We start from the raw sequence: 6,000 nt of genomic DNA, 5'->3' as shown, positions 1-6,000 counted from the left end.
GTTAGTGAAAATTGAAAAATGACACCGGAGTTGCCCTAATGTCAATAACAATGTTGTGCACATCAAATTTTTTTTTGGTCAGTAAATTACAGATACAGTTCTTAAAATTTGTTTAAAATACAAATTATTTTTTGTAATTTTAAAAATTACATTTCGTTTCTTTAAATTTTTAATTGTATAATAAATGACCCATTTTTTTAATAAATTATTAAGTCAATAAATAGTTTTTAATGATATTGAAATATATTTCAATTCACAATTCTGATAATTTTATTATTGTATAGAAAAGTAATTACAAATTTTATTTTTTTATTAATTTTGTTAAATAAAAAATTTTGACAATAGATTTGTAATTTTTAGAACCACATAGAGTAATATGTACTTTAAACAAATTTCATAAATTATATTTGTAATTTATCATTTTTTAATCACAATTTATATATCATGAAGCATTCACAACTATTTAAAAATATAATTCACAATTATTATTAGATATTATTAAAGTATCACATGATATTATTTATGTGATACTTTTGACAAATGAGAAAATATAACATATTAATAAGTGAATTATTTATTGTCTCTTAATTATTTAACAAAGGTGAATCAACATATGTTTTTCATAAATTTTTTTGTTACAATGTGGCTTATGGGGTAATTATTCAATAATCTCGGAATATATACACGTGGTATTCTATAATATTGTGATTAATGGAGAAGGTGGATAAGTAAGGTTTTTATGTTGAGTGATTGAGAAACATGAGAGGCATATTGAATGATGATTGGTTAAACAGTACGGACACATGATACTCCAAAAACATTCTATAATTTCCCGTGGCTTATGCTCCTAGAGTACTACATAATTAGCCAGTTAACAAGGATAATTATTGAGTCATCCTAGAGTACCATGTGGTGTTATTTATTTAGTGTTTCCAACTAATTGCATAATGAAAATTTTTACAAGAAATAATGTTGACTCACTTTATTAACTAGGTAGAAGACAAGGAATGAATCCGTTATTGTGTTTATTTGGTATAATTTATTATAAGTTAAAAGTTAATAATAAAAAAAAGAAGCCAAAAGCATTATTTTTTCTAACTTTAAGGTAATTAACTTTTTCCACTTATTTAAAAATAGAAGTTGCATCAATAGGCAAATACAAAACTCTCAGATTATAATTAAAAAAAAAAAATCTACAAACAATTTATGTAAATTATACAAAAATCGTCTCTTAAATATTGAAATAAGTCAATGTTGGTTAATAGTATGAAAACACTTCCTAATATTGAATTCCAAGAACCAACGGGTGGTTCCAGCTGTTACAACACTTGATATTTTAAAGGGCAAACTCCACCTATTTTGAAATTATTTTTATTGAAATTTATCAATTGAAATAATGTTCTTCAAGTAAGGAAGTAGGCAGATCTAGTTTTCCAACCCGGTATATGAGTCGCTAAAATTGGATTATTTAATAATTTTTTGAGTAGCTAATGGGTGATGAATTAGAACTTTTGATGTGATGATTATATACTGGTATTTTGAAAAAATAGTTAAAAATTGACTTTTGATTTTTAATTAAATTTTTGGTTTTTTCAGAGATAAGTGATTTGAGAAGTTAGTAAAAAATTACTTTTGATTTTTTTGATTAATATTTGTTTATGATGTCACATCATAGTAAAATGACTAAACTACCCCCATATAATGTAGAAAATTTATATTTTCACCCATGTAAATATTTAAAAAAAAGGATATAATTGTAATTTTATATGTAGCTTTTTTGGACTTGCTAAAGGACAGCATCTCCAACTCACTAGGTATATAATGCTTGTTAGTCAAAATGCCTAATGTGACTCACTTTTTTCAACTCCAATGCACTAGGCATATGATTAGGCATTTTGACCCAGCTCACATTCATTAGCTACATACAGCTAGCCTTCAAGGTTAGGCAAAATGTATTTAATCATTATGATTATTTCCCTCCATCATTGTTGTTGACATGGCATTCTATAAAAGTAATAGTATTTGGATGAATAGCTAAAATAAAGAGCATGATTTAAGTAGAAATACGAAACAGTTGACAAGCAACATAAAATGTATACTTTATAGTAATTTTTAAATAGGAAAAATACCTACTATCGTTGGAGATGCTCAACCTAGCTTTTTTTAACAAACAAGCTACAAAACGTAGCTTTTTATTAAGTACTTGTTTGGAATACCTTATAAAAGATAAAAAGTCAAAAAAATACTGAAAAAACAAAAAAAAAATTAACACTATTTACAAAAGGCAGGAGGAGGGAAAAATAAGCTCAGTAGTGAGAGGCAAAAATATCGAAATGCCCTTTTTTTTTTTTGTCTGGACAGCTAGGGCACATAACTGTGCACATAACTTCTCCAGCAGTGATTGGGAGCTCTAGTAGAGCTGCTCTAATAGCAGCTCTACTGAGCTGGCAACCAATTAAAAAAAAAAAAAAAAAAAAAAAAAAAAAAAAAAAAAAAAACAGAAAAAGACAAAACAGTGGCCAAAAGAAGACAATTTAATGCTAAGTTTAGAGGTGCTCTTTTAGAGCTCTAAAGTAATTTTCACCTCGAATTTTCAAACCATTGTACCACACTACAGGTGGAAAAAAACCCAAAAAATAGAAAAGAAAAAGAAAAAATAAGTCTCTGTTTATTTATGTATTCAAATTAATTTTTTACATTAGAGTTTGAATATGATGTTTATTTAATATTTTAGAATTACGTTTTGAAAGTTCTGCGGAGAGTTCTATCTCAACCGCTTCTCAGCCGCGCTTTTCAAAATTTTTTTTTTAAAATTTTGTCTGACGGGACGTTCGGCCAGTTGACCGGAATAATGATTTTTTTTTATTTTTACAATTGATATGTTAATTTTTATATAATCGAAAAAAATATTTTCTGAAATTTTTAAAATTTTTTATGTGCTTTAAAATAATTTTGAATTGTATGTTTAGTTATGAGTGGTAAATTTTTGTATCAAATATCAAATGTCACATCAATAATTCCTCACTCAAATCAAAATTCTTTTCAAAGCTATTTACCAAACAAATTTTCTACACTCAAATCATAATTTCAAACCCCACAAACTCAAAATACAACTCATACTCTTAAATCATAATTACAAATTTAACACAATCAAACACAGACTTAAACTTTTCTAACAAAAGCAGTCTACACAGTGCCAGCAGAACCGTACTGACACGGATTGCATGTCAGTATGACAATAGGTAAAACTATAATTTTACTAATTTATATAATATTTTAATACACATTTTTTCGTAAAAAGTTAAAAAATTATCTCAAACAATTATATTTTTTTCCTCCACTTTTTTACTCAAAAAATCAAAAAATACATTTATGTAGTTCATTCCAAACAACTCTAAGTTGCCAAAAGAACACTATTATCACTTTGTAATATAAATTTATGAATTCAACCTCTATAAAAAAGAATATTCTTTGTAATATTTATTTCTCCTTTTATTTTAGGAGTTGTATGTAAAAATTATTTATTTCATCCTAAGCTTGGGCTTGTAATAGTTGTTAAACTTGATGATTATAAATTTTTTAACCATTGTTAAGCTAGCGGTTCATTTAATGTTATGGTTTTTTTATATATATTTACAACAAAATAAATAAATGAATAGGAGATGATGGATGACGCAATCATACACATGTATGGCAGACACCGAATTTACCACCATCAAGGGTCCTCCTTGAAGCATTGGACAATTTAAAATTATTTTATAAATGGTGAGTACCCACACACCACAAACTGCAAAAATACTCGCATCACACTCAATTATAGACAATAGCGAGCATTACGTGGTGGCATCTCATTGGTTGGTCACATCCAAACCCACCCCTAAAGCAAAGATTCAAGATGACCCATTCGTAATTTTATATCGAGAATTAACTTATTTTTTTATTTTATCACCCCTCAATTGCACTTTTAATAAGATTATAAATGATATTAACTAATTAATTTTTTTAATTTTTTCTCCCTTTTTTAAAATTATTTATCTTTCCATTAGAACTGTAATTAAAAGTGATAAAATTAGAGATATAGAACAAAACTCTTTTATACTTCCCACTCCGTGCCTGAAGGAAAAGCCCCAACTGATGCCACGTGTCCATCCAACCAACGCTAGGATGACTAGGAAAGTATTAGAGACTGTTTTACATAAAATAAAATATATAAAAAGAAAAAATAACCCATCAATGATATTTTTAAAAAATAATTACAAATTCATTGTAACTTTTATAAACTTTAATGATTAAAATCATATACTTTTCCATTAATTTATATAGTTTTTTTTTGAAAGCTATCACTGTCATGTGATTTCCCAATTTTTTTTTGGAAAGCTACCATCCTAGCCAAAATTTATTTTTAAAACAAGTAAAAATAAATCTAAAATTTATTTTAAAACAAGTAAAAATAAAATTTTTTATTTACTAATTTTTGATAAATTTGGAAAAGTAATTATAAATATCAATTGAATTTTTGTACTCCATAATTTTAAAATTTATAAAAAAATACTAAACACATTTGGTCTATTTTCGAAAGTAGGTTAAAACTTAGTTTTTTTTTAGCTTTTTTGATTTTTTTTTTAAATATACAAAAAAATAGAGAAATAATATGACTTAAAAAATCAAAAAATCAAAAACCTGACTTTTAACTGTATTGTCAAAATATGCCTTATTAGCATTTGCCAAACATAGCATATTGTGAAATGTGGGGGTGGGGAAGGGAAAAATTCTTCGGAGCTCTAATTCTTGAACTCTAAAGCCAGTTCTAATGAGCAGACAGTAAGCCTCACCCACTGTGATGTGATCGGAGTTTGTGTATTGTAATTTGTAAACGTCATTTGTGTATTGTAATTTGTAAACGTCATCTGATACCCGTTCTCTTTTCTCTTTTTTCTTTTTCATTTTTTTTATATTACATTGACCTCCTTGAACTTATAAAAAAATACATTATATTCAATTTTTTGTTAATAAAATTAAATAGATCGAAAATAATACAAATAATGTAAAAATAAATATCATAAAATATATATTTTTATATAAAATAGATGATAATATTATTTTTTTTCATTTATATAACTAATAAATTATTGATTAAAAAAACAAGGGTTGTATAAATTAAAATTTCAAAAAAACTTAATATGATTAGAATAAATTACATTGATGTCGCTTGAAATTTGAAAAAAATATAACAAAGCCTTGTTTGGCATGATCCACAACACGTAAAAAGTCAAAAAGTTATTAGAAAGTCAAAAAACGTAAGGTATTGTTTGGTTTAGTTTTTAAATTAACATTTGGATCAAAAAATCAAAAAATAATTTTTTTTTTAACTCATCAAAAAACATGTTTTGTTTACAAATTTTCAATGCTTTGTTCAAAATTATTTTTTCTCTCTCCTCTCTCCTTCTCTTTTTTTTATTAATAAATCGATCAATTAGTTCTTTTCTCTCCTCTCCCATTCTCTCACATTCTACACATCAATTAACCCAAAAAAATTTCATACTCATCTATTTAACTACAAAAAAAAAAAAAAAAATGCAAATCATCCCAAAATTATTCTCAAAACTCATAACCAAACAAATTTTTTATTTTTAAAAATATTTTCAAGAACTTATCTTTCAAAATACAACTTAAAATTCAAAACTCTTGCGAGCTTGCATGGGAAGCTTTTATATGTAAAAATACCAAATTGTCCCTTGTTTGGACCACACAATAACGCCTTCAAAAGTTGACGTCACACCTCCAAAGGACAAATGTATAATTTAACACTTCTACATTGTTTAATATCACATTTTTCATAATTGAGAGAGAGAGAGAGAGAGAGAGAGAGAGAGAGAGAGAGAGAGAGAGAGAGAGAGAGAGAGAGAGAGAGAGAGAGAGAGAGAGAGAGAGAGAGAAATATTTTTTTTACTATTTTAGCAAAAAATTTAAAAAGTTACTAAAATAGTTTATTCTCAAACA

The sequence above is a fragment of the Camellia sinensis genome, chromosome 11 (genome assembly GCF_055761805.1).
Source record: "Camellia sinensis isolate YWXY chromosome 11, ASM5576180v1, whole genome shotgun sequence".
NCBI classification, from domain to species: Eukaryota; Viridiplantae; Streptophyta; class Magnoliopsida; order Ericales; family Theaceae; genus Camellia; species Camellia sinensis.
The sequence above is the reverse complement of the archived record's forward strand: the minus strand, read 5'-3'. Positions refer to the sequence as shown.